Source organism: Periplaneta americana, chromosome 6 (genome assembly GCF_040183065.1).
Source record: "Periplaneta americana isolate PAMFEO1 chromosome 6, P.americana_PAMFEO1_priV1, whole genome shotgun sequence".
In the NCBI taxonomy this organism is placed as follows: Eukaryota; Metazoa; Arthropoda; class Insecta; order Blattodea; family Blattidae; genus Periplaneta; species Periplaneta americana.
This window is the reverse complement of record NC_091122.1, coordinates 8,106,565-8,125,154: the sequence shown is the minus strand read 5'-3', so window position 1 is coordinate 8,125,154 and position 18,590 is coordinate 8,106,565. Positions and strand designations below refer to the sequence as shown.

The following is an 18,590-nucleotide window of genomic DNA, read 5'->3' as shown; positions in this document are numbered from 1 at the left end:
CTAGACTCACACAGAGCGCTGGTGTGCTGTCCAAAATTGAAACCAGTCTGCGCATGTTTACGCCGCCATGCTGCTGGTAGAAATAGAGCGGTAAACACGATTGTCATACTTGTCCTTTGTTTTGTCTCGGGTGTTTTTAGTGAATAGTGTGAAAGTAATGGCAATATAATTTTGAAAGATGAAATATTATCGCCGCGGACTCATGCTTAACATGTCGGCATCATACAATAACGTGCGGTGTGGTTAAAAATAATTTTGCCGACCGATTGTTGCTCTGTAGGTTTCACTCTAAGCGTCACGTTGTCACGTCTACTTTCTCGATAAGAATAAGCACTATAATTTGTTATATTGTTAAATGACTATTATTATTATTATTATTATTATTATTATTATTATTATTATTATTATTATTATTACTATTATTTCATATACGAGTACGTTGGCTTTCTTAACTCTTAATAATAACTCTTTAATCATAATTTTTAATCACATACCTTAATGTTCGTCCTCAGCACAAGACATTGCAACCTCGGGTTAAGTCTACGTGGATTAGACAAGTAAGTGTCATTTAATAATAATTGAAGCAGCTTATTGGTTGCATTATTGAAATTGAGGCGAGTGATTGGAGCGGTGACACAAGAAATTGAAAACAATAATACAATTAAATTTCAAAGACCTGCCGAACGCATGAGGCCGCTCAAAGACCTGCCGAATGTTAACCATGAGAGCGCGGCGATAATACCATCCCTGTTTAATTTTCCAAGCTATTTGCAAAAGGTACGATATAATAATATCTCTGTTGTTACAATATCAATATCATTAAAAATCAATCAGTAGTTTACGACAATAAAGAATATTTAATTGTTAGTACAGGTATATCAGATTGTAGAGAAATCCCACTGAGTGAATTATTTAGACTTACACATCAGATGTTAAAACATTAGTGGAAAGATAACTTTTTGTTTTTATTATGTAAATGAATTTATCTGCAAGATAATAAACTTTCATTGAAGATCCATATATGGATAAATAAATATACAGATAATAAATAAATAAATAGCTATAATAGCTAAGCCTCCTTTGTGAATTTATGATTCAGAGTTCACCTATAAATAACTCTTTTACATTTTGCCGGATATATTTTATTAACAAAAGCAAGGAATGGCATCTTATTGATATTGCATATGTGCATAAAAATTATGTACCATCACTCTGCAAGCAATGATAATATATCTGTTTTATTTATTTAAAATAAAAATACAATGTGTAAAAAATCCACACATAAAAAGTATGTGGTTTTTTTTATCTTGCATAAAGTGATTGTTTAGTTTTTAGGTCTTCACGTTACCTATTGTTTGCAATGTATTAGGTACCGATACTTTTTATAATTGATAGCATTCTCTTTATTAATTGAAGAATGAATTCAATGTAATTTGGCTACCTTCGCACATTATATTTTGCGTGGTTACTTACGTCCTGTGGTCTAAAAGTACCGGTAATATAATTTATTTTTGATTCTCTAAAACTTAACAAGTCTATACTGATTATCGCATATTTATTTCACTTAGGAATTTGATTATAACAAGAACTTGTGTAATCAAGGTGCATATATTTATGTCTTGTGATCTAAGAGTTAATAATATGTTAATATAATTTTAGATTCTCTGAAACCTAACAATTTGCTGATTATCGTAAAATTATGCAATCTGTAAAGTGTATTGTGTAGGCCTATTTATGGATGTATCAGTATGTTTTCTATAAATTGCTGCATACGTATTTTCTTTTCTTTAATGCTCTAACACATATCAATGAAACTTTGAATATGTTTATTTCGTCCTAATTTTACGTTAAACGTCGAAAATGGCCATAATATGTCAATTTTAGATCATCACAGCGTTAAATTGCGTGACTTACTCACTGCTATTATTTGTCTGCTCTCCAACAATATGGCGGCAAGCGCAGCGTTCAATTTGCCCCGGTTTCCTCGTTTCGCGCAGCCGAGACTGTAGGGGCTTGTCTCAGATATCGTTAAGCTCTCTTGCAGGTCTCTGGAGTGCAGTGCCTATTCTCAGTAACTGTTTTACGTTGCTAACCTATTGCTACAGTACAGTATGAAGGAATCTAAAAGACGGAAAAGTGGTGATCAGGCAAATTCTTTCAATGTTGCATGGGAAAATGCTTATTTTTTCATAGCTGCTGGAGTAAATACTCAGTGCTTTATCTGCCACAACATTTTGAAAGGTAGAAAGAAACGTAACACAATACGCCATTACGAGTCCATACATAAAGATACTAAAGATATTAATCTTCAACAACTTAAATATCTCTCTTCAGGGAAAAGGCCAGCTCAGTGTTGATATGTTGGATAAATTACGGGATTTCAGTCCAAAACTTACACTTTTCGTAAGTCAGTTTCGGGAAGGTAATATGGGTTACTTTCCTTTCGAACGATAGAAAACTGCTCGTGATGAAGCCATGTGAAACGATTATGTGCAAATATTAATTGAAATTCAAAATGAATTTAATTCTAGGTCCCAAGATCTTGTCTTCAGATTCACACCTGTGGAGTAACGGTTAGCGCGTCTAGCCGCGAAACCAGGTAGCCAGGGTTCGATTTCCGGTCGGGACAAGTTACCTGGTTGAGGTTTTTCCGGGGTTTTCCCTCAACCCAGTATGAGCAAACGCTGAGTAACTTTCGGTGTTGGACCCCGGACTCATTTCACCGGCATTATCACCTTCTTCTCAATCAGACGCTAAATAACATAAGCTGTTGATAAAGCGTCGTAAAATAACCTACTAAAAGTTTTGTCTTAATTGAAAAGAAGTTTAAAGTTATCATAATAAATTCCTTCAACACGAGTTGAAACAATGTCATTTAAGTTACAGGTGGGCCTGGTTGGCGCAGTTGGTATAGCGCTGGCCTTCTATGCCCAAGGTTGCGGGTTCGATTCCGGGCCAGGTCGATTGCATTTAAGTGTGCTCATATAACCTCGGCAGTTGCGAGCGTCGTTAAATAAAACATAACATTTAATGATTTACAGCTCGGACTTATTGATCTTCAGTGTGGCCTAACGGCTAAAGATCGTGTGAATAATAATACTAGCCTGGTTGAGTTTTAGAAGACTAAACATTAGCAATAATATCCACGACTACACAGACTAGCTGTGAAAATGATTGCTGTGTTTGGCTCAACATTTATATTTGTGAGCAACTGTTTTCTATAATCAACATTAATAAAGGCAGGCATCGAACATCTGTAACTGATGTTTCATTACGATCGGTAGACTACTGTTTCTTTCAGCTGCCAACAGCATAAAATCTCGTTTTCAAGTACTGATAAATAAAAATATAAGAAAATGATGTTGTACATTTAAGTAGCTGTAGAATTTCTATTATTTCTGTAATAGTAATATACGTTACAAGAGCGGTATGTTGACGTGTTCATGGTCGAGGAAAAGATAGAAAAAGCGAAACGTAGTTGAGCTTTTTTAATTTCCGAGAACATGAAAACAAACATACCGCTCGTGTATCGTACATTATTTTGTGCGAAGATCGTTTATTACATACCTGAAAGACGAATTTCTAATTAGTTGCAATGAAATCTCCATGTTGGTTTCTGTTTAATGACGGCAACTTTGGAACACCAAAATATCTTTCCTCAACATTGTTGCTATAAAATGTTTTCTGTGTTTACTATACTCCAGCAGGCCGTGATATACGTCTGTCTTTTTTTTCCCCCCCAGTCTATAAATGCGAACTTAAAACAAACCGTAAAGTTATGTAATGATTTATTTTTCATTTTAATATTTTAACAATATTATTTATATAACATAACAGCAATAATAACACCGGCATCTGGAATCTCGTTGATTTTTTCACGGCTTCCTTAATGTTACTTGTATCAGGAATGCAATAAGTTTCGTGGAGTAGTAGACTTTACTTAATTTTTGAAAATATTTAAAAACAATAATTAACATTGCAATTTAGGTGAAATTGCAGTGGTAAGTTTCCAATTTATAATTATTACTATGTTAAACGTCTCTAAAAATAATATGTTAAAAGCCTAAAGCAGTAAAATGAATGTCGCGCTTAAGCGGTAAGAAGAGGGAAATTGTTATGTGTGTTACGTTGGGAATACTGAATGTAGTATTTCACACTTACCGCGTATTGGTTTTGTGAGGAAAACAAGCAAATACGTACGATCTCGCACAAAATAAATATTTCTGTATCAATTAATAAGTCCAAGATAGTTTTGCAAAGACTGAATGGGAATTCATTTCATGAAACTCGTAATAGTACTTCCGTTTTGTATATTTTGTACGAGATCACCCCTTCTTCCAGTCCACCCTATACAGAGCGCAGCTAATACCTGCATTGCGCTCATGAGCTGTGAGCGCAAACCTTGTGCAGGCCTTGTGCAGAGTATTAATGCGAGAGCTATGATGCAGTGTCGCGCATCGATTTTCAGGTCATTTCGTAAAAGAGGAAAAAGCGAAACGAACGAATATCATCACGTTCTTAACGAACGAAAATTAACTTAAATATTTATTTTCGTCAAATTCAAGCTACACGACCTGGGACAGGTAATATACCGTTTAATTTTTATCTTTAGACACTGTGTTAGAGAGCGGAGAATGAACAAGCTTATTTCACGTTAAATAAAATCTTGGAAAATTTAAAGTAATGTCTACAACCTAAATCTAATTAAATGTTCAGACAACACACGCAATAAGACACGCTTATTTCAAACTTAAGTGAAAAGATTAAGAAATATTTCTACACTCCCATTTCATTTGAATATTCTAGATAATGATGCCTTACGTCACATTATAAAGACAAAATTTTAAAACTCTAAAAGAAAAAGAAAGATAAAATTATAGTTATTTATGGTACTTGTGAGGTAAGTGCAATAAAGATCACGCTCACAAGTACTATACCTAATTTTATCCATGACCATAACGAAAAAGTATGTTTTATAAAAGAAAATATGTTGAAAATAAGTCCTCATGTAATCACATACCATGGCATGGATTTTAGAATCAATACGTTACTAGGTAGGTCTTGATGTAGGAGGCCATGATTAGTAAAGAATGGTATCTAAGGCGTTGGATAAATAACAAATTGTAATTAATTATATAATTTTAATATATATTTTTTCGTCTTTTTGAAGTTTCAGGGATTATTTAGAAGTGTTCAATGGACTAATGTGATTACCAAAGCTCGGAACTTGGGTACTTGTGTATCTTGTGTATGAGTAAGGTTGGAGGTACAACGTACACAAAGCTCACGCTGCAAATGCTCAGGGACAGTCGTACGTAGACCTACTAATAAGTGGTCACATCGAATGACAGGAAGACGGACGAAGAAACTGTGTCATGTCGAAGCCAAGACATTCAGAGAATTACAAGTAAACGGCTTGCTTGAGGAATTAGAAAATACGTGTTATTCGAATGGGTATTATAGAAGTTTCGAATGAAGAGTTTATATTTTGTAAGTTGTGCCACACACAAATTAGATGCTGGAAACGAGCATTCATTTTTATTTTTATTTTATTTTATTGGGTTATTTTACGACGCTGTATCAACATCTAGGTTATTTAGCGTCTGAATGATATGAAGGTGATAATGCCGGTGAAATGAGTCCGGGGTCCAGCACCGAAAGTTACCCAGCATTTGCTTGTATCGGGCATTCATTGAAAGACATTGCAGTCCCTTATATTGGTGAAAAATGTGTCCATAGTCATGGACCAAGTAGCAGAGGAACCTACCCTGAAAGTGACACACAAATTGAAAACTATTTTTAGAAAAATTTAGGATATACTAATCTTCCTCAGATGCGAGATCAGCTAGCAACTGCTGATAATCGGACAGACAACAGTGACAGTGAAAACATTCAGTAGGCCTATTTTAAGTTTGCTCCCGTCAATTCATGTGACGTGGAAATAAGTTTTTCTCGTTTCAAATCAGCGAAGAAGTTATGGGTTCGAAAATCTTCGGATGTACGTAGTGATACACTGTAATAAAATGTACAGAGAAGAACAGTAAATTTGATATATTTCTCACGTTTATTTCTATTATATACAGGCTATATAATTACGTGTTTCAACCTAGCATAATTCACTATCAATATGTTGTTCTAGCCAGAAACCACTTTTATAGCAGACCCAACAGTACCTCCGTACTGGAAGAGGGAGTTTGTTGATATTGAAGTCTGATCGCCTAGCCACTTGCAAAGACACAAGTCCCCAAGTTCCGAGCTTTGGTGATTACAATAATCTCACATTTTACTTCTGTAAACTTAAGAGCAATATTAAAACTTAATTAATCATCGTGTCTGTTTAGCTCAGTTGGCTAACGCGTGTTGTTTTAAAATCCTATAAACCCAACTTCGTAGGTTCAAGTAAGTCTCCTCGCTTCCCAAAAGGTAAATTATTACAAAATTTTAAAAAGATGCATATTAGATATGGATGTAATGTACAAATTACGACGTAGCAGATAGAGAAAAGAGAAGGAGATTGAGTGTATGTATATTTAAGAAATGGTAATAAAGAAGTAGAGGTAGTGACATCTAGTAACTAATATATTAACTTCTTGAGTAATAGTTGAATGGAAAAGTATACGTGTGTACCCGGGTACTAGGGAAATACTAATGAACTGTGAGATAAAGTTCAAACTGTGAGGTAAAGTCTTTATCTCACTAGTGAAATAAAGTAACGTTGAATAAAAGCCTACTTTAGAAACTCAAAAGTATTTAGTAAAGGCATGCTTTTCGTTATGGTCATGGATAAAAAATATTATTTTTAAAGCCTTCGATTTAATTTTAATGAAATATTCGGTGAACACAGATAAGAACAGTTTATTTTACGTTATACAAATTTAATTAATGATTTAAAAACTGTCTTTGTCGTAGTAGAAACATTTTCTTCAGGCAATTACAAATAATTGCCTCTCACTTTAAATTTTAAAATAGTAACCGGAAAACTTACGTACAAGAGATCAAATTTCCCCTAATGAAAAGTTACGTTTGTTGGGATCAAATTTCTGCACATTTAAATGACAAAACTAAAATTCTTCCAATCGTTTATTATCATAACACACTGGTCTCTTAAATTGACTGAGCATATTGGGAATTAATTCAATAGTATTTCCCAAATACGCTATGAAATATTTCATATAAAATACTTTTTTCCTCGAACAGGAAGTAAAAACGAGATAAATTGTATTTAACTTTTATGTTTGAAATATGTCAAAGAATAACCCATTGAAGTTAATGACATTACTAACCATTCACCGTATATTATGTTTTATTAAGAATTAAAAAAAAAAAAATATTTCATGTAAAATTACAGGAAAAATATTTTTTTCTCCTATCAGGCAACAAAGAGTTGAATAAAAGCACATTCACTTCAATATTTACTAGACAATAACCTCAAGAAACTTCACCATTCCTTACCGGACATCGTGTATATTAATTATAGTCAGTGCATATTAACTGTTATTTCACATGGTGGGAAGAGTACGGGAAAAAGTAGAAAATTCCTGAGACTAATATATATTTTATATATTTTGATGTACCGAAGTACATATGATATTTCCATGCAGATATTCTGCGTCATCATATGATGAAAGAGTGATGGAACGGAGAAAAATTCTCTCCGGCGCCGGGATTTGAACCCGGATTTTCAGCTCTACGTGCTGATGCTTTATCCACTAAGCCACGCCGGATACAACTCCGACGCCGGTTAGAATCGTCTCAGATTAAGCTCCATCTCTTGGGTTCCCTCTAGTGGCCGCCCTCTGCACTACGTCATAGATGTCTATGAACGTAGGACCGAAGTCCACACATGTGCTGAGGTGCACTCGTCATGAGTGACTAGTTGGCCGGGATCCGACGGTATGGGCGCCGTCTTAAATCACAAAGTGATTTATTACGCATATCATATATATTTTGATGTACCGAAGTACATATGATATTTCCATGCAGATGTTCTGCGTCATCATATGATGAAAGAGTGATGGAACGGAGAAAAATTCTCTCCGGTGCCGGGATTTGAACCCGGATTTTCAGCTCTACGTGCTGATGCTTTATCCACTAAGCCACGCCGGATACAACTCCGACGCCGGTTAGAATCGTCTCAGATTAAGCTCCATCTCTTGGGTTCCCTCTAGTGGCCGCCCTCTGCACTACGTCATAGATGTCTATGAACGTAGGACCGAAGTCCACACATGTGCTGAGGTGCACTCGTCATGAGTGACTAGTTGGCCGGGATCCGACGGTATGGGCGCCGTCTTAAATCACAAAGTGATTTATTACGCATATCATATATATTTTGATGTACCGAAGTACATATGATATTTCCATGCAGATGTTCTGCGTCATCATATGATGAAAGAGTGATGGAACGGAGAAAAATTCTCTCCGGCGCCGGGATTTGAACCCGGATTTTCAGCTCTACGTGCTGATGCTTTATCCACTAAGCCACGCCGGATACAACTCCGACGCCGGTTAGAATCGTCTCAGATTAAGCTCCATCTCTTGGGTTCCCTCTAGTGGCCGCCCTCTGCACTACGTCATAGATGTCTATGAACGTAGGACCGAAGTCCACACATGTGCTGAGGTGCACTCGTCATGAGTGACTAGTTGGCCGGGATCCGACGGTATGGGCGCCGTCTTAAATCACAAAGTGATTTATTACGCATATCATATATATTTTGATGTACCGAAGTACATATGATATTTCCATGCAGATGTTTTGCGTCATCATATGATGAAAGAGTGATGGAACGGAGAAAAATTCTCTCCGGCGCCGGAGAGCTGAAAACTCAGGTTCAAATCCCGGCGCCGGAGAGAATTTTTCTCCGTTCCATCACTCTTTCATCCTGAGACTAAGCTCCCAACACAACGAGAAGAAATAAATAAATTAGGCATCTTTGATAATTAAGGGAGAGTTGGAAAAGAACGACCCACATGAACGTACGAAAACAAAACTGTTATGTTCATTATACTTACATCTTCTATAATCTCGAACATGTTTACGCCTCCTCCTTTATTTCCTTCTTCTTCTTCATCTTCTGCTAACACTGTAAAAACGTCACATTTTGGTTAGTACACTTCATCATCTGGCTGTTACTTCCACTTCCTGTGGATCTAAAATATCTATCGTAACTGTCTCTATGCGTTACGAAGATAGGGAGAATCTTAACTTTGTTTCCTCTAGAACTTCACTTGTAGGCCTACTTAATCATATGCTCATCATCATCATCATCATCATCATCATCATCATCATCATCATCATCATCATCGCAATCCTTCATGATTTTAGACCAGAAAAATTCAAATACCTGTGGGCAATAGTAACAAATATAAATGATACTCGGGGAGAAATTAAACACAGAATAAATATGGGAAATGCCTGTTATTATTCGGTTGAGGAGTTTTTATCACCAAGTCTGCTGTCAAAAAATCTGAAAGTAAGAATTTATAAAACAGTTATATTACCGGTTGTTCTTTATGGTTGTGAAACTTGAGACAGGAACATAGGCTAAGGGTGTTTGAAAATAAGATGCTTAGGAAAATATTTGGGGCTAAGAGGGATGAAGTTACAGGAGAATGGAGGAAGTTACACAACACAGAACTGCACGCATTGTATTCTTCACCTGACATAATTAGGAACATTAAATCCAGACGTTTGAGATGGGCAGGGCATGTAGCACATATGGGCGAATTCAGAAATGCATATAGAGTGTTAGTTGGGAGGCCGGAGGGAAAAAGACCTTTAGGGAGGCCGAGACGTAGATGGGAGGATAATATTAAAATGGATTTGAGGGAGGTGGGATATGATGATAGAGACTGGATTAATCTTGCACAGGATAGGGACCGATGACGGGCTTATATGAGGGCGGCAATGAACCTTCGGGTTCCTTAAAAGCCATTTGTAAGTAAGTAAGAATTTATAAAACAGTTATATTACCGGTTGTTCTGTATGGTTGTGAAATTTTGAGAGAGGAACATAGGTTAAGGGTGTTTGAGAATAAGGTGCTTAGGAAAATATTTGGGGCTAAGAGGGATGTTTGAGATGGGCAGGGCATGTAGCACGTATGGGCGAATCCAGAAATGCATATAAAGTGTTAGTTGGGAGACCGGAGGGAAAAAGACCTTTAGGGAGGCCGAGACGTAGATGGGAGGATAATATTAAAATGGATTTGAGGGAGGTGGGATATGATGATAGAGACTGGATTAATCTTGCACAGGATAGGGACCGATGACGGGCTTATATGAGGGCGGCAATGAACCTTCGGGTTCCTTAAAAGCCATTTGTAAGTAAGTAAGAATTTATAAAACAGTTATATTACCGGTTGTTCTGTATGGTTGTGAAATTTTGAGAGAGGAACATAGGTTAAGGGTGTTTGAGAATAAGGTGCTTAGGAAAATATTTGGGGCTAAGAGGGATGTTTGAGATGGGCAGGGCATGTAGCACGTATGGGCGAATCCAGAAATGCATATAAAGTGTTAGTTGGGAGACCGGAGGGAAAAAGACCTTTAGGGAGGCCGAGACGTAGATGGGAGGATAATATTAAAGTGGATTTGAGGGAGGTGGGATATGATGATAGAGACTGGATTAATCATGCACAGGATAGGGACCGATGACGGGCTTATATGAGGGCGGCAATGAACCTTCGGGTTCCTTAAAAGCCATTTGTAAGTAGGTAAGAATTTATAAAACAGTTATATTACCGGTTGTTCTGTATGGTTGTGAAATTTTGAGAGAGGAACATAGGTCAAGGGTGTTTGAGAATAAGGTGCTTAGGAAAATATTTGGGGCTAAGAGGGATGTTTGAGATGGGCAGGGCATGTAGCACGTATGGGCGAATCCAGAAATGCATATAGAGTGTTAGTTGGGAGACCGGAGGGAAAAAGACCTTTAGGGAGGCCGAGACGTAGATGGGAGGATAATATTAAAATGGATTTGAGGGAGGTGGGATATGATGATAGAGACTGGATTAATCATGCACAGGATAGGGACCGATGACGGGCTTATATGAGGGCGGCAATGAACCTTCGGGTTCCTTAAAAGCCATTTGTAAGTAGGTAAGAATTTATAAAACAGTTATATTACCGGTTGTTCTGTATGGTTGTGAAATTTTGAGAGAGGAACATAGGTTAAGGGTGTTTGAGAATAAGGTGCTTAGGAAAATATTTGGGGCTAAGAGGGATGTTTGAGATGGGCAGGGCATGTAGCACGTATGGGCGAATTCAGAAATGCATATAGAGTGTTAGTTGGGAGGCCGAGATATAGATGAGAAGATAATATTAAAATGGATTTGAGGGAGGTGGGATGCGATGATAGAGACTGAATTGATCTTGCTCAGGATAGGGACCAATGGCGGGCTTATGTGAGGGCGGCAATGAACCTCCGGGTTCCTTAAAAGCCAGTAAATAAGTAAGTATGGTTATGCTTTTCTAGTTTTCGCTTCTCATTGTAGTTTATGTTTCATTATCACTTTTGAAAACTTGTTCGCAAAGTGAAAATTGAAAAGGAAACGTAGAGGAAACTTTTCAAAATAAATAAATTATTACTTTTGCTCCACCATTACAATAATTTTGAAATGTGTAATGTCTTATGCTGGAAAGTGAATGCGAGTTTTTCAAAAAACCAAGCCTCTTTACCATTAAGATCAGATTCATTATATGTAGTATGTATTTGCTTTGGATTCAAAATAATTTAGAGAAGGAACTTAATATAAGAGGAGAACATTTACTATTAAATGATTCAAGTGACGAAGAACTCAAAAGAAGAGTACCATATATAAAAACAGGATACATTTCCAGTTAGCCATGGCGATTAAAATTATGTGGCGCTTCATTTTTTTTATTTAGCTTAAAATGTTTTAGACTTCGATTTATTTTATGTCACTATTACGACTAATGCATAACGTTAACAAAAACTGAATAATTTCGAGGGAAAAATCAACTTTACAGGGAGTTATACCTGAAAATCTTGATTTGCATAATACACTCACTGTTCGTTAACAGAAAACCACAATTTAAGTCACACGGATTTAGTGAGCACTCGAAGTTGGTTGCTTGACGGTTGTCAGCCCACTTTGAGGTCTGTGGATATAGAGGGAAAAATTGGATCGGTGTCGGTTAGAGTTCCCGAGTAGCTCAGTGGTAGAGCGTTGGTACGTTAAACCAAAGGTCCCGGTTTGATACCCGGCTCCGGAACAATTTTTCCCTCGAAATTATTCAAATCAACTTTACAGGAAGTTATACCTGAAAATCTTGATTTGCTTAACAAAAACTGTTGTTGGAAGAAGTTTCAGTTGCTTTCTAGATTAATATTGTTACAAATTATGTTTCACATCTCAAAATATTGCTACATAGCTTCAGTGGAGAGTACAGAGCGTTTCTGAGAGCTTGTGTTTGCATTGTATACAAATGCTAAGGGGACAATAATTTTCAAAATTTTATGTTGAAAAATGTACTCGGAAAAAAATAAAATATAAAAAAGTGTTTATAATTTTAGTAAACAAATATCTGGCTCTCGCATAAAGATAATTTGTTTCTTAAACTTTTAAAATGATGCTAAGACTACCTACAATGAAATGGTGCATGGGTTTGTTCCTAGTCAATACAGTTCATCAGTAAAAAAAAATTAACTTTTAACATTGACCAAGATTGACGAAAACTCAGTAGCGTTTCCCCTTAAATGTTATGTTTTATTTGACGACGCTCGCAACTGCCGAAGTTATATCAGTGTCGCCGTTGTGCAGGAATTTTGTTCCGCAGAAGTTCTTTTACATGCCAGTAAATCTACTGACATGAGCCCGTCGCATTTAAGCACACTTAAATTCCATCGATCTGGCCCGGGATCGAACCCGCAACCTAGGGCATAGAAGGCCAGCGCTATACCAACTGCGCCAACCAGGCCGACGCAGTGTATAGATATTAAGCAGGGTGAACAATAAGTAGGCTTTGGAATATTGCTAATAACTTCTTAAATTTTAATTTTACAAGAAACGTTTTATACAGAAGAGATAAACCATACAATATGATACCAGTGTTCGAAAAAAGTTATTCAGGCATACAAGATGTGACAGTAAACTTTATTTTTTTAAATGACATCCTATATTAAAATTTACATATTCCGAATCTCTATTAAATTTTACGTATGAATTTGTTGAAATTCGACCCTTTCACCCTTTTCTGTCTTTTAACTATTTATTAAACTCGTTTCAAGCACTTCAAACTTGAGACAAATTTCTATATATATAATTGGAACTGGTAATGGAAATTACGGGAAAACGGCTGGACGGATTTTAATAAATGACCCCTCATTTGAAGCTTGGAACTCAAAGTTTTTCGGAAAAATAGTAGTTTTCAGTAAACGTCAATTTTTTAACATAATTTTCCTATTTTCCAAAATCCATCTGTCGTCAGTTTTGAGAACTAGCTAATAGCATTCACGGCCGACTTGATATACCCTTCGCTTTTTTGTAAAGGAGAAGCGAAGCGAGCATCAAGTCGGCCGTGTTGCATTTCAGAATAAAACAAAACACATACTACAGTAAACAATATTACACGAAGGCCATGATCTGCAAGAATGAAGACATATTTAGAGCTCAAATTAAATTGGTTATTAAAAACTTAACTTACTAAAAGTAATTTACAGGTTCGATTCTGTGGTGTGTAATTTTGTGGGTACAGCTGTGTGTTGGGTATTAAAAACTACAAAACTTGAGGTGGTTTGATGACATTATTACCATTAGAAATGAAATATTATTGTAGTTAATGCCACGATGTGACTATTTTTCATTAATTATACATATTAATGCTATATTGATGATATGAAAGTGAAACGTTTTGGGGTTATATAAGTAGATATAGAGAACAACTTAAATTAGATTTTGATTTTTATATTTTACTGAGTGGCGGCTATATAGTATATATAATATATGTTACTGAAAGCTATAAAACTTAAATAAGATAATAATATTATTAAAAATCAAATATTTTTATAATTATTAATCAAGTGGGGTTGGGTCTTTTTCATATATTTAATGGCGGTGTGGTGTAGATATTTATATGCGTGGTTCTTTTCAGTATTTGCTCGAGAGAGAGTATCTTTCATTATTATGGAAGCAAATAACTTTCAGAATATCTGGTATTCTTCATTGAAAATAAATCTGAAAAATGTTTATTTGAACGTCTAATGAACTTAGTTTGCAGCATTTGCTGCGCAAGCCACTAGTAAGTATGTAAAATCATGTTGAGTAGGCCGTAAAACTAAACAAAACACTGTGACTAACCAACCTTTACCACATAAACCCAAAATGAGAACTATTCACAGCCAAACAATGTCCCAGTCTATCATGAAAATAGTCCATTGTAGATATGAGATAGAACAGATCAGTCATGTAACTGAGAAAAACAATGGATTGTTTTGTCATAGATTGGGACATTGTTTGACTGTAAATTATTTTCATTTTGAGCATCTGTTGTTAAGTTTCGTTAGTGATACTGTTTGGTTAGCTTTATGGCCTACTCAACATGATTTTACATATTTGTCTCAAGTTTGAAGTCCACGAAACAAGTTTAAGAAATGGTTAATAGACATGAACAGGGTGAATGAATAACATTTCTACACACACATATGAAGGGTTGAGAACCATAGTGGGCCAAGCGTCATTTACTAAAATCGTAGGAAACAAGAGTTAAAATGAAGTTATTACCATAATTCAATGGAAACATATAGCAAGTAATATAAAGTATAGGCCTACACATTCAAACTAAATGATATGTCAATCTTCATTAAACTATGGCAGCGTTTCTCAAACTATAGTCCGCGGACCACCTGTGGTCCTCGAGGTCTGCCCTTGTGGTCCTTCAAAAAAGACAGGAGAAGAAAATGCAATTCAAACGAATTGCGTATGACACTATAGCTTAAAATCTCAGAGTTTGGAAATGACACATGGTAATCGAATTTCACTTTTTCTCCCAGTACTGACATTTTGTGAAATTTATTACCCTACCCGTCTATCGACTTCCCACTCTACTCTCAGCAACAAAAGAGAGATTTAAAGCACTATACACGTGATGTTTCTCGCCATCTTTTCCCTGCACATCTGGCGCCGCGCCTGTAACCCAGCCAGGGACCACCCGAATTCATAACAGAGGACCAAAGTACCGAACCTTAATTCAATTTTAAAATATAAGTTATACTGGTATTAAAATATGCTACGAAAATGATAAATTTGCTTTCGAAGAGAACAAGAGTAAGGTGGTCCGCGGAACTGTTCTGACTTTAAAAAATGGTCTCCACTTCAAAAAAGTTTGAGAAACGCTAAACTATGGTATTCATTTAACTTAATCCTTGCTTTCTCCGTTTTTAATAAATGGCGCTTGGCCCACTATGGCTCTGAAACCTTCATATGTACCGGGTGAATGGATCAGATTTCTACACATTCATATTATAAAATTTAACGGAGATTCGGAATATGTAAATTTTAATATAGTTTACTGTCACATTATGTATGACTTATTTCCAACAGTTTTTGTATAAAATCTTTTCTTGTAAATTAAAATTTAAAAAGTTATGGCATTGTTCCGTACTTATTGTTCACGATGTATCTTGTTTAATATATTTCAGTAAATTTATTTTCATGTTAACTCGAATGCTTTTCCAATGGAATGTGTGGGCAAAATGTGGTGCTCCTGAAAAAAAAAAGGCTTGTCTTCTAAAAATTTTGGAGTTTTGTCTATCCCTGGTAAAAATAATATTTTTTTGTTGTATATAAGCTACCCTCAAATAAATACTTTGTTATTGTTATTGAATCCAAGTGATATTTTGTACAGTAGTGGCAAAAAAGAACCTGACCGACCCTTGTAGCTGATTTCAGAGCCTTGTTCACTCCAGAGCACGATAGACTGGTAACTAAGACTTTCGTGTTTCAAATCTTGTCCGGGAAGGACTTTTTTTTTGTTCCTTATCAAATTTATTCCCAATACTTTTCGATTGCAGCGATTTTTTACTACGTAATTAACTTATTATTCCCATAACACGAATTTTACCAGCAATCGAAAAGTATTGGGAATAAATTTGAGTAAGGAACAAAATTAAGTTTCCATCCCAGGCAGGATTCGAACCACGAAAGTCTTAGTTACCAGTCTATCGTGCTCTGGAGTGAACAAGGCTCTGAAATCAACTACAAAAGTCGGTCCGGTTTTTTTTGCCACTACTGTACATGAGTACTATTCCTGTTGTTCACCGATTTATAGCCTACACACATATCTATACTAATAATAAATCTGTAGCCGAAATTTTTCTGGTAATTTTCGATTTTCCAGAAATAATTGGTCCTAACATATATAATTAACCACCCTGAAACCGAAAATCGCTTTTTTGAAATTTTTGTTTGTATGTCTGTCTGTATGTTTGTTACCTTTTCACGCGATAATGGATGAACGGATTTCGATGAAAATTGGAATATAAATTAAGTTCGTTGTAACTTAGATTTTAGGCTATATGACATTCAAAATACATTTAAAAGGGGGGTTATAAGGGGGCCTGAATTAAATAAATCGAAATATCTCGCTTATTATTGATTTTTGTGAAAAATGTTACATAACAAAAGTTTCTTTAAAAATAATTTGCGATAAGTTTTATTCCTTGAAAAATTTTGATAGACTGATATTTAATGAGATAAATGAGTTTTAAAATTAAAATAACTGCCATCTAAGGCCGTGTAATGAATTAAAAAACAAATGACTTCGTCTATAAGGGGCCTTGGACCGCAACAATCGAAAGCTATGAAAGATAACCTACAGAGAATGTTTCTGAGTTTGTATGAAGTAATATCGGAAGCTAAATTAACCGATTTGTATAATTAATTATTATTTCACCATTGGAAAGTGTAGTTTCTCTAGATGTACATAATGCTATAATGTTATTACAGTAACTTCTGATATAATATAATATAATATAATATAATATAATATAATATAATATAATATAATATAATATAATATAATATAATATAATATAATATAATATAATATAATATAATATAATATAATATAAGTTATTTGAAGGGTTCTCAACCGTAGTGGGCCAAGAGCCATTTACTGAATACGTAGAAAACACGGGTTAAAATTAAGTTATTACCATAATTCAATGGAAACCTATAACAAGTAAAATAAAATATAAATATTTACATTAAATCTAAATGATGTCAATGTTCATTAAACTATGGTTGCATGTAATAAAAATTAGAAACATATTAAAGGAATTTGTCATTGCACCAAATGAGTGTCTCTGGACCAAAATGATCGCATTTTAATTATTTGGATGCAATTTAAATTAAGTAACGTATTAAACGATTTATCCTGCTATCAAACACGAATGTTCCCTGGATAAAACGTCCTATTTTAATTATGTAATTACTTTATATTTATTTCTAACGGGTGCAGCGGAGCGCACGGGTAGGCTAGTACACGAATAAACAGATGTAAACATCCAATACCAGAGCGTGCTAGATTGAACTGCTTCAACTCGCAGTGCTCTCCGTGCCAAGCGAAGCTAGTGTGATCGACTTACACCTAACTTGTATTCTAAGTGACCAAACCCAGGGCTCTACAGCTTAAATAAACTTAAAAAAGGTTATGTAAAGGGAATTAAAAGAAGTCCCACTGGTTGTTGCTTTGCTTAATATTGTGATTATGAATTGTATGTATGGGATATTGTAAAGCGGACTTACCGAGCGAGAAGATAATGTAGATGAGTGCCATCAACAGAACAGTCCTGGTGATCATGGTGGTTGTTCGGCTATGCTGCTTCTGTAGTTGGCTGCCGGCTGACTGACTATTTATTGCCCCGTGTTATCGGTTCTTCGGTGTCTAATGAGGTGAAACTCAAATTTTCGAAAAGAAGAGAAACTTTGTTGTATCACTGAATGATGTACTGGTTTACTTTGCTGAAGGTCGTGCCCAGCAATTGCAAAACGCCTCAGAACGTGCCACTTTCACCAAGAAATGAAGTTCACTATTGAGTACAAAGTTTGCTTCATAGTTTCACTGGTTTTCCGCAGTGCTTTTCGTTGTTTTGGTATTCTTTCGCTATTTCCAATCTACTCTCAGCCATTCTTTTGCCGTGTGCGTTAGAGTTTTTGTTTGATTTTTTAACCCATTTTGCAACGTCTTTATGTAACACATTATTCTGTTTTAATTACAAAGGTGGCCAAATTATTAGACTAAAACGTTTTTCTTTGAAACAGAATTCGTCATATCGATTAACTGTAGTAATGTCACGAGAGGTCTGACATTTGCCGATAAATCTCAGACCTCGAGTGGCATTTATTAGGACTAGTTCGTGAATAAAATAAAAATTTAAATAATATGTCCCTAAAATTTGATCACAAAATGTTAATAATTGTTTATTAACGAATACTTAACCTATTCAGACATTGTGAAGTTGAAATACTCGTAGATGAATATCGATTACTGCAATAAAGAAATTCGATGTTATTATTCAGTAATGCCAATTGCGAAATACAGGTTTAACAATGTTAATTACGTGTACTGCACTTTTATCT

General features: G+C 35.4%; 1 long non-coding RNA gene across 1 annotated transcript in view; it reads right to left on the bottom strand.

Moving 5' to 3' along the window:
* The window catches only part of LOC138700967 (uncharacterized), a 31,712-nt gene extending 13,838 nt beyond the window's left edge, over window positions 1-17,874 (bottom strand). The window contains exons 1-2 of the long non-coding RNA XR_011332413.1: window positions 17,757-17,874; window positions 9,010-9,080 (exon numbers count right to left, since the gene is read on the bottom strand). This is a non-coding gene — a long non-coding RNA (uncharacterized lncRNA). The remainder of the gene's footprint in view (window positions 1-9,009; window positions 9,081-17,756) is intronic.
* Between the last annotated feature and the right edge of the window lie 716 nt (window positions 17,875-18,590).